The sequence below is a fragment of the Dendropsophus ebraccatus genome, chromosome 7 (genome assembly GCF_027789765.1).
Source record: "Dendropsophus ebraccatus isolate aDenEbr1 chromosome 7, aDenEbr1.pat, whole genome shotgun sequence".
Lineage (NCBI taxonomy): Eukaryota > Metazoa > Chordata > Amphibia > Anura > Hylidae > Dendropsophus > Dendropsophus ebraccatus.
In genome coordinates this window covers 86,536,800-86,548,649 of record NC_091460.1, presented here as the reverse complement: position 1 = coordinate 86,548,649, position 11,850 = coordinate 86,536,800, and the positions used below count along the sequence as shown (strand labels likewise).

General features: G+C 47.7%; 1 protein-coding gene across 1 annotated transcript in view; it reads left to right on the top strand.

The window, feature by feature from the left end:
* Positions 1-1,129: 1,129 nt before the first annotated feature.
* Positions 1,130-11,850, top strand: part of TMEM144 (transmembrane protein 144) — a 30,394-nt gene continuing 19,673 nt past the window's right edge. Inside the window, exon 1 of the mRNA XM_069977859.1 lies at positions 1,130-1,226. The gene's annotated coding sequence lies outside the window, so the exon portion shown is untranslated. The remainder of the gene's footprint in view (positions 1,227-11,850) is intronic.

Genomic DNA, 11,850 nt, shown 5'->3' with positions numbered 1-11,850 from the left:
GCCATAGTCTGTGATTCTGCTGTGGAGTCCGGAAAACAGCTTGTTAGATGTTCACCTGGCTTCTTTTCAAATCTGACAAGTGCCGGGACTAAAGTATAGCCTGTTATTTTATTTTTTTTTTCATTGCATGGAGAGTCACATTACTAAGTAATATGTGAGTACCTAAACATTTTTCCAATTACTGACATTCCTACAATATAAACATGATGGCAGCATGCCAGGGAGTGAAGAGCACATCTGAGCGCTTCTCCCAGCTCTAGCTAACAATAGGTGGTCTGAAGGCCCAGACACCAGCTGACATGTTTCTAGGACATGTGAAAACTTTTTTTTAAAGTGACAGGGACAATTTATTTTAGGCCAGTTAAATTGATAGACATAAAATGAAAACACATGTAACCTGACACATTTTCCACTTGAATTTAAAGGAGTATTCTGCTCAAACATAATTCAAATCTTGCTGCCTATGGTGAGGAAATAACAAACAGCCTATTCTAACCTTTCCACACTCCCATGGTGTCCTCCTCCGGCATGGACGGGTCCCTTCCGAGACAGAATAGTTTGGGGCTGACAGCCAATCACTGGCCAAGATGGGGATACAGTTATTTTCTCACCATGGGCAGTTATATTTGAGAAGTTATGAGCAGAAAACTCCTTTAATTTAATGCCATTTACCAGGAAAAGTCTCAATTTTATTTTATTTTTTAGACATACAGTACAGTACACAGCAAACAATCTGCATGTGACCATAGCCTGAGAGGGGGGGGGGGGCAGATCTGGGCCAGGATCAGATCTTGTCTCCCACAATTCCATAACCTATTACTCAGTTACAATAAATTCCCATGTACTCTTTGTACTGATTTCTTTCATTAGCAGCAGTAACCCACGTGTTTGGGAAAGCTTACATCTGACTGCAATAACATCTTATAATAATTACAGTAGGAGATGGTTTATATAGAGAATGCATGAGATCAGCAGGAAGTAGCCCCGTCCTTCTGCTCCTCTCTGCACTGCAGCAGCTTCCCCTCATTCCACACTAGTCCTGCAGTCTGCGAGTGAAGCCACGCCCACTTGCACAGCACACCAGTCTGAGGGTTTGGGGAGGTGAGCAGACACAATGGCACAGCCGGACTTCTCAGTCACGTGATGAGGAAGAAAGTCACCTGACCTGTTGTAGTCTGAATCAGAAAACAAAGCACAGAGGTGGGAGCGAGTGCACCAGGGGCCGGGTAAGTGCTGCAGCTATAGGGGCTCTGTACATTACCTCTAAGACATCGATCCGGTAATAGATCAGCTGCTGTGTCATATAAAAGTTCACTATGAATGATGTATATTCAATATATATATATATATATATATATATATATATATATATATATATATAGTGCAGTGTGAGAAGTGCTGCAGCTATGGGGGCTCTGTACATTACCTCTAAGACATCTGGTAATAGATCAGCTGCTGTGTTATATGAATGATGTATATTCATAACAAGCCTATATATATATATATATATATATATATATATATATATATATATATATACAGTGCAGTGTGAGAAGTGCAGCAGCTACAGTGCTAGTGTCTGTGAATGTGATGTCTGCCACATTTCCTTAAAGAATACACAAGAATGAGGCAAAGGAACATGTTACATTCTTAAAGGTTTTCTTTCTTTTTTTGTAATTTTGTAAATGAGAAGTTTTCTAACACACTTGGTTCTTCAGCTGTTCACCGGAATATTGGGTTTGCTTGCTGGCAATGGATGAAGACTCCTATTTACATCAGTAGCTCCTCACTAGCCCTGTGCTCACCCCAGAGGTAGATGGCATTGTATTTGTGTAGCAGTCTGTAGTGAGGGGGTCACTCAGGGAGAGAGGAGGCCTTATTGGATAAATAGGTAAATGACCTGTCACAGGATGAGTGGTAATGGCTTTCTTCCTTCCTGAGGTAAATACTACCACAGAGGTTAAAGAGAGGGACTGCACCTGGGTGTTTGGTGATGATGGTTCTTGTAGTTCCCCCTGTGGCCTCTCTGTTACTGCTGCCTGAGGTGGTGAGGAAGAAGCCCCTGATGGTGATGAGGTGCAGAATAAATCAGACAACAGGGAGGCCAGGCAGTGAGGTGCAACAGTGACTTTTACATTAGGAGATGGCTCACTGTTGTTACAATGGAGATTATTGGTGTATGAGGAGTCGCCCTTTTGTGTGCTGGCAGTGAACCACTATCCAGTGGGATGAGCGTCCATTAGAGCTATTTAGGCCGGGCCGTAAGCCACAGCTTTCAGTCGCCAGAAATCACTAAGGTCACCTTAAGAAATTATCCCTCAGCAAAAAACAGCACCTAGTGAGTGAAGAGGATCAGGCTTCCTCTCTGGTCAATAGTAAAAATAAGTACGCTTCATGACTCCCATCTGTCACACTGGCTCAGTCCTTGTTTACTGGCTCCTAAAAATCTCCTCACAGTTCCTCTCAGAGCTTGTGGTCCCCTCTGTTGGTGATGTTACTCCTACCGCAGCTGCACTCAAATAACCAATTAAATTCTATGCCTACTGCCTTTTGAGGGGATATAGCTCCGCCCCTCTCTAGACCTATCTCTCAGGGCCAATTCCGCCACGGAATCCTACTAGCCTCCGTGTTATACAGGCTGTCTATGGAAGGGATTACACCACATCAATTCTTTGCAGCCGGAAACAATCAATGTGCCTATCTCATCTATCTATCTATGCTGTATATCTATGCAGCATAGATCGCAATGAGAGATCAGTGTACTTATACTATAAGTCCCCCAGGGGGGCTTCTTGTATAAGTGTAAAAGTAAAAAAAAAAAGTGTGATTAATAATAAAAAGCCCCCTCCCCTAATAAAAGTTTGAATCACCCCTTTTCCCATGTTATAAATCAAAATAAATAAATAAACATGTTTGGTATCGCCGCGTGCGTAATCGCCTGAACTATTGATTAATCACATAACTGATCTCGCACGGTAAACGACGCAAGCAAAATTGCGCATTTTTGGTCCCATCAAATCCAGAAAAAAATGTAATAAAAAGCGATCAAAAAGTTGCATATGCGCAATCAAGGTACCGATAGAAAAAACTTAGCATGGCGCAAAAAATGACACCTGACACAGCCCCATAGACCAAAGGATAAAAGCGCTATAAGCCTGGGAATGGAGCGATTTTAAGGAACATATATTTGTTAGCAATGGTTTGAATTATTTTACAAGCCATCACAAAATATAAAAGTTATACATGTTATATATATCGTTGTAATCGTAACAACTTGAGGAACATATGTAACAAGTCAGCTTTACCCCAGGGTGAATGGCGTAAAAAAAATACCCTCCAAATAAAAGAAATGCATTTTTTTTTTCAATTTAACCCCTTGCCGCAAAATGACGTTCCTGGAACGTCATGGCTTCCCTGCCTCCCCCCGCTGTCCCTATAGAAGATCGGGCAGCAGGAGGATGCTATAGCACACAGCATCCCTCTGCTGCCTCTGCCCGGAGGGGAGCCGCGCTCCCCCCGGGCAGTTAACCCCATAAACGCCGCGGTCAATGCGACCGCAGCGTCTATGGGGAGATCGGGCGATCGGGCGGCGGGGGGAGGCTGCAGCACGTTGCCTCCCCCCACCGCCACAACTAGTATGTCCCCCGGCCCCCTCCCCTTGTCCCCCGATACCGGAGATCACCGCTATTACACACTTTTTTTTATTATAGTAATAACTGCAGTTTACTCCCAGATTATTCCTAACCCCCCAGATTACCCGTAACCGCCCCAGGTTGTCCGTAATCACACCAGATTGCACATAACCGCCCCAGATTGCACGCAACCACCGCACGTTGACCGTAACCACCGTACACTGCCTCTAACCACCCCACGTCGCCTCTGACCACCGCACGTCGCCTCTAACCACCGCACGTCGCCTCTAACCACCACACGTCGTCTCTAACCACCCCACGTCGCCTCTAACCACCCCACGTCGCCTCCAACCACCGCACGTCGGCTCTAACCACCGCACACTGCCTCTAAACACCGCACGTCGCCTCTGACCACCCCACGTCGCCTCTGACCACCGCACGTCGCTTTTAACCACCGCACACTGCCTCTAACCACCGCACGTTGCCTCTAACCACCGCACGTCGCCTCTAACCTCCGCACGTCGCCTCTAACCACCGCACGTCGCCTCTAACCACCCCACGTCGCCTCTAACCACCGCACGTCGCCTCTAACCACCCCACGCCGCCTCCAACCACCGCACGTCGGCTCTAACCACCGCACACTGCCTCTAACCACCGCACGTTGCCTCTGACCACCCCACGTCGGCTCTAACCACCGCACACTGCCTCTAACCACCGCACGTTGCCTCTGACCACCCCACGTCGCCTCTGACCACCGCACGTCGCCTCCAACCACCGCACGTCGCCTCCAACCACCGCACGTCGCCTCCAACCAACGCACGTCGGCTCTAACCACCGCACACTGCCTCTAACCACCGCACATCGCCTCTGACCACCCCACGTCGCCTCTGACCACCGCACACTGCCTCTAACCACCGCACGTCGCCTCTAACCACCGCACGTCGCCTCTAACCACCCCACGTCGCCTCTAACCACCCCACGTCGCCTCTAACCACCGCACGTCGCCTCTAACCACCCGACGTCGGCTCTAACCACCGCACACTGCCTCTAACCACCGCACGTTGCCTCTGACCACCCCACGTCGGCTCTAACCACCGCACGTCGCCTCTAACCACCGCACGTCGCCTCTAACCACCGCACGTCGCCTCTAACCACCGCACGTCGCCTCTAACCACCCCACGTCGCCTCTAACCACCGCACGTCGCCTCTAACCACCCGACGTCGCCTCCAACCACCGCACGTCGGCTCTAACCACCGCACACTGCCTCTAACCACCGCACGTTGCCTCTGACCACCCCACGTCGGCTCTAACCACCGCACACTGCCTCTAACCACCGCACGTTGCCTCTGACCACCCCACGTCGCCTCTGACCACCGCACGTCGCCTCTAACCACCGCACGTCACCTCTAACCACCACACGTCGCCTCTGACGACAGCACGTTGCCTCTTACCACCTCAGGTTGCCTCTAACCACCGCACGTCGCCTCTGACCACCCCACGTCGCCTCTGACCACCGCACGTCGGCTCTGACCACCGCACGTCGGCTCTGACCACCGCACATCGCCTCTAACCACCGCACGTCGCCTCTAACCACCGCACGTCGCCTCTGACGACAGCACATTGCCTCTAATCACCGCACGTTGCCTCTGACCACGGCACGTTGCCCCTGACCACCGCACGCTGCCTCTGACCACCGCACGCTGCCTCTGACCACCGCACGTTGCCATTGACCACCGCACGCTGCCTCTGACCACCGCACGTTGCCTCTAACCACCGCACGTTGCCTCTGACCACCGCACGCTGCCTGTGACCACCGCACGCTGCCTCTAACCACCGCACGTTGCCTCTAACCACCGCACGTTGCCTCTAACCACCGCACGTTGCCCCTGACCATCGCACGTTGCCCCTGACCATCGCACGTTGCCCCTGACCATCGCACGTTGCCCCTAACCACCGCACGTTGCCCCTAACCACCGCACGTTGCCCCTAACCACCGCACGCCCCCCACCCCCCCTGTCACCCCCGTCCCCCAGTCACCCCCCCTTCCCCATATACTCACCGGATCCACGGAGCTCCTTCCTCCTCGACGTCCTGGCTGGTTATGAAGTGCGCATGGTGCTCCACAACCAGCCAACTCTGAAAATTTAAAGTGACAGAGACCAATTTGGTCTCTGTCACTGAACTATGATTACTGTGATAGAAAATATCACAGTAATCATAGTAATACAGTGAAAATGAATATGTAAAGTACAAAAAGTGACAAACACACAAAAAAATAAAACACACTTTTTTTTATTATAGTAATAACTGCAGTATACTCCCAGATTATTCCTAACCCCCCAGATTACCCGTAACCGCCCCAGGTTGCCTGTAACCGCCCCAGGTTGTCCGTAATCACACCAGATTGCACATAACCGCCCCAGATTGCACGCAATCACCGCACGTTGACCGTAACCACCGCACACTGCCTCTAACCACCCCACGTCGCCTCTGACCACCGCACGTCGCCTCTAACCACCGCACGTCGCCTCTAACCACCCCACGTCGCCTCTAACCACCCCACGTCGCCTCTAACCACCCCACGTCGCCTCTAACCACCCCACGTCGCCTCCAACCACCGCACGTCGGCTCTAACCACCGCACACTGCCTCTAAACACTGCACGTCGCCTCTGACCACCCCACGTCGCCTCTGACCACCGCACGTCGCTTTTAACCACCGCACGTTGCCCCTAACCACCGCACGTTGCCCCTAACCACCGCACGTTGCCCCTGACCACCGCACGTTGCCTCTGACCACCGCACGTTGCCTCTGACCACCGCACGTTGCCTCTAACCACCGCACGTTGCCTCTAACCACCGCACGTTGCCCCTAACCACCGCACGTTGCCCCTGACCACCGCACGTTGCCCCTGACCACCGCACGTTGCCTCTGACCACCGCACGTTGCCTCTGACCACCGCACGTTGCCTCTGACCACCGCACGTTGCCTATAACCACCGCACGTTGCCTCTAACCAACCCAAATTGCCAGTGACCCTCTCCAGATTGCCCGTAACGACCCCAAATTACAGGTATCCATCCCAGATTACCTATAAGCACTTCAGTTTATCCGTAACCACCCCACGTTGCCCGTAACCACCCCAGATTCTCTGTAACCACCCCAGGTTGCCCATAACCACCCCAGGTTGCCCATAACCACCCCAGGTTGCCCGTGACCACCCCACATTACCTGTAATCTCATTTTTTATTGTATTTTAGTAACTGCGCTATTCTAATAACTATTACTAGCTGCGGTTTTGCTCCAGCAAATTGGCGCTCCCTTCCTTCTGAGCCCTGCTGTGTGCCCATACAGTGGTTTATGCCCACATATGGGGTACCGTTGTACTCAGGAGAACCTGCGTTACAGATTTTGGGGTACGTTTTCTCTCCTGTTCCTCGTGAAATTAAGAAATTTTTAACTAAACAAACATATTATTGGAAAAATTCTAGTTTTTCATTTTTACTGTCTTATTTTGAATACTTTCCTCTAATACCTGTGGGGTCAAACCGCTCACTGCACCCCAAGATGAATTCTTTCTGGGGTGTACTTTCCTAAATGGGGTGACTTTTGCTGGGGTTCTATTCTTCTGACACTACAGGGGCGCTGCAAATGCACCTGGCGCTCAGAAGCTTCTTCAGCAAAATCTGCATTGAAAAAGCTTATTGGCGCTCCCTTCCTTCTGAGCCCTGCTGTGTGCCCATACAGTGGTTTACGCCCACATATGGGGTACCGTTGTATTCAGGAGAACTTTCTTTACAAATTTTGGGGTACTTTTTTTCTCTTGTTCCTCGTGAAATTGAGAAATTTCAAACTAAACAAACATATTATTGGAAAAATTCGTGTTTTTCATTTTTACTGTCTAATTTTGAATACTTTCCTCTAATGCATGTGGGGTCAAAATGCTCATCCTACCCAAAGATTATTTCTTTGAAGGGTGTACTTTCGAAAATGGGGTGACTTTTGGGGGGATTCTATTCTGCGGACACTACAGGGGCTCTGCAAATGCACCTGGCACTCAGAAACTTCTTCGGAAAAATCTGCACTGAAAATGCTAATTGGCGCTCCTTCCTTTCTGAGCCCGGCTGTGTGCCCATACAATGGTTTATGCCCACATATGGGGTACCGTTCTACTCAGGGGAACCTGCGTTACAGATTTTGGGGTACGTTTTCTCTCCTGTTCCTCGTGAAATTAAGAAATTTTTAACTAAACAAACATATTATTGGAAAAATTCTAGTTTTTCAATTTTACTGTCTTATTTTGAATACTTTCCTCTAATACCTTTGGGGTCAAAATGGTCACCACACCCCAAGATGAATTCTTTGAGGGGTGTACTTTCCAAAATGGGTGGACTTTTGGAGGGGTTCTCTTCTGCGGACACTACAGGGGCTCTGCAAACGGACCTGGCGCTCAGAAACGTCTTCAGCAAAATCTGAACTGAAAATGCTAATTGGCGCTCCCTTCTTTCTGAGCCCTCCTGTGTGGCGATACAGTAGTTTATGCCCAAATATGGGGTACCGTTGTATTCAGGAGAACCTTCTTTACAAATTTGGGGGTGCTTTTTTTCTCTTGTTCCTCGTGAAATTGAGAAATTTCAAACTAAACAAACATATTATAGGAAAAATTCAAGTTTTTCATTTTTACTGTCTTATTTTAAATACTTTCCTCTAATACCTGTGAGGTCAAAATGGTCACCACACCCCAAGATGAATTCTTTGAGGGGTGTACTTTCCAAAATGGGGTGACTTTTGGGGGGTTTCTCTTCTGCGGACACTACAGGGGCGCTGCAAATGCACCTGGCGCTCAGAAACTTCTTCAGCAAAATCTGCATTGAAAAAGCTAATTGGCGCTCCTTTTCTTCTGAGCCCTGCTGTGTGCCCATACAGTGGTTTACGCCCACATATGGGGTATTGTTGTATTCAGGAGAACTTTCTTTACAAATTTTGGGGTACTTTTTTTCTCTTGTTCCTCGTGAAATTGAGAAATTTCAAACTAAACAAACATATTATTGGAAAAATTCGTGTTTTTCATTTTTACTGTCTAATTTTGAATACTTTCCTCTAATGCATGTGGGGTCAAAATGCTCATCCTACCCAAAGATGATTTCTTTGAAGGGTGTACTTTCGAAAATGGGGTGACTTTTGGGGGGATTCTATTCTGCGGACAATACAGGGGCTCTGCAAATGCACCTGGCGCTCAGAAACTTCTTCAGCAAAATCTGCATTAAAAAAGCTAATTGGCGCTCCTTTACTTCTGAGCCCGGCTGTGTGCCCATACAGTGGTTTACGCCCACATCTGGGGTACCGTTGTATTCAGGAGAACCTGCGTTACAAATTTTGGCATGCTTTTTTTCTCATGTTCCTTTTGAAAATGAGAAACTTTAATCTAAACGTATATATTATTTGAAAATTTAAATTTTCGATTTTTTTACGGCCTAATTGTGAATACTTTCCTCCAGCCCCTGTAGGGTTAAAATGCTCATTATACCCCTAGATTAATTCTTTAAGGTGTCTAGTTTACAAAATGGGGTCACTTATGGGGGTTTCCAGTATACAAGCCTTCTAAATCCATTTAAAAAAAGAACTGGTCCCTAAAAAAAATCAGTTTTGGAAATTTTCACAAAATGTGATAATTTGCTCATAAATTTCTAAGCCCTGTAACACCCTAAAAAAGTAAAATATGTTTCCCAAATTATGCAAGAATAAAGAGGACATATTGGTAATGTGATTTAGTAACTAATTTATGCGCTATGACTTCCTTTTTTAGAAGCAGAGAATTTCAGAAGTTCATAAAATGCAAAATTTTCAAATTTTTCTTGATATTTTGATGTTTTTCACAAAAAAATACACAAAGTAGTGACCAAATTTTGCTACTAATATAAAGTGTCATATGTGACGAAAAAACAATCTCAGAATCGCTAGCATACGTTAAAGCATCACTGAGCTATAAGAGCATAAAGTGAGACAGGTCAGATTTTGAAAAAGGAGCCTGGTCATTAAGGCCAAAACAGGCTTTAGAGGCAAGGGGTTAACCACACATTGAATTTTTTTCTGGTTATGCAGTGTACTTTATGAAATATTCAGCCCGTCATTGCAAAGTACAATTAGTGACGCAAAAAATAAGGGCTCATGTGGGTTTCTAGATAAAAAAATGCAACTGCTATGGCCTTTTAAGCACAAGGAGGAAAAAACGAAAACGCAAAAATTGAAATTGACCCGGTCCTCTAAGGGTTAATCCATGTGAACTGGCCCTTAACTAGTGTACTACACTAAGGGGGCAGTTGGTGTTGCTATGGCGACTCTGTGTGTGGTATGTATATGAATCGCTACCCACCACACCCATGTCCAGCAGACCTGCCATCTCTAACATCATAAAAATAAACAATTTATTTAACAAACTATTCCCCTGGCTGACTGTTAGCGCTCATTTGCTTCTTGTTCCCCGCTTGCTGCCGCCACCATTCCACGTGGCAGCAGCGAGCAGGTGAGTCTGGGGGGGCGGTGCGGGGAGGTGGAGGGGGGGCCGCGAGAAGTTGCGGGGAGCTGCCCGGGGGAGTGTCCGGACAGCCCATAGCATACAGCAGCGGTGTGCTGCCGCTGCTCCTGTTCCACGGAGCTACGGCAGCAGATCATTGCTGTATGAGTCGTTTGTCTTTCAACATGTTTGAAAGACAAACAACGCAACGATCAGCTGACATGAACGATGTCGGCTGATCGTTGCCTTCTATTCCACGGGACGATTATCAACTGCAACAGCCGGATAATCTTTCTGTGGAATAGGGCCTTTAGGGAGACCCCCAACTTCAGTATACTGCATTAGATCTAGGACACAACCGTTGAGCTGTATATATGGCTAGCAGCTGCTGTACATCTCTTATGGTTTGTGACAGTGTATCAGTCTTTAGTCCAGGCAGTTTAGATTGCAGAGCTTTGCCTGGACAGGATACAGTATCCTCCTCCGCTGAGAGCAGGTTCCTCTACTTATTACAGCTCAACATTTTAACAACAAACAGGACCTCACCCAGCTGGATTCATGCTAAAAATTTAAAAGTTAAGTTTAAGGGGGTTATCCAGTGTTATAAAAACATGGCCACTGTCTTTCAGAGACAACAAGACTCTTGGGTGGGGTTCTGCAACTCAGTTCTTTTGAAGTTAAAGGAGAAGTCTGGGGAAAGTTTTAATTAACCTCTAGACCACACTGGGCGTACAGGTACATCATGGGCCACCTATGGATGTTCAGAGCGGGGCTGCGCGCCGTGGTCCTGGGTGCAGCTTGTAGCCCGGGACTGTGGCTATTTGCGGGCATGGTCCGATTGCCGTGCCCGCTAATTAAGTAATGAGATGCAGCTGTCAAAGTTAACAACTGCATCTGATTACTACTTGCAGCCAGTTCCCTGGTGTCTAGTGGGGGTATCGCCCCCATGCGACGCGATCGCGAAGAGGCGATTCCCGTGTTCTCACCCAGCCAGGGTCTGCGCCGTAATGGAGCTGATCCCAGCTCGGCACTCAAATGCTTACGGCTGCAGCAGCCGAAAGCAATCGAGTGCCTATCTCATTGTTCTATGCAGTATTACTTTACTGCATATATCTCAATGAGAGATCAGTGTACTTATACTAGAAGTCCCCCGGGGGGGGGCTTCTAGTGTAAGTGTAAAAAAAAAAAGAGGTTTTATTAATGAAAAAAAACCCTCCCCTAATAAAAGTTTGAATCACCCCCCTTTTCCCATGTTATAAATATAAATAAATAAACATGTTTGATATCGCCGCGTGAGGGAACTGGGCAGAGGAATCGGAGCAGCACAATGAGACCCTGTTCTGGTCACTGCACTGTCCCGCCATCATTAACCCCTTTAGTGACCGCGCCAGAGACTAGTCCTGATGATCGCACAGTTGCGGGTCTACAGTGTAGCATTTTCAGATTAAGCATTGCAGACATCTGGTTTCCCTGTATGCTTGCCCCCAGGGGGAGTGTTTAACAGCTTGTTACTGCAGCAATGGGTAAAAAATCATCCAGTCTTTAAGAAAATAATAGCTGCTTAGTACATTCAACCTCATCATTCAGGCTGCATTTTACTACACCACCAGATTCAGCTCTGCTACATCTAATGCCTATTCTGGGGTGATGGGATGCACATCAGTGATAAAAAACAGAAACGGATGCAGTCACGGATTGTTTTACA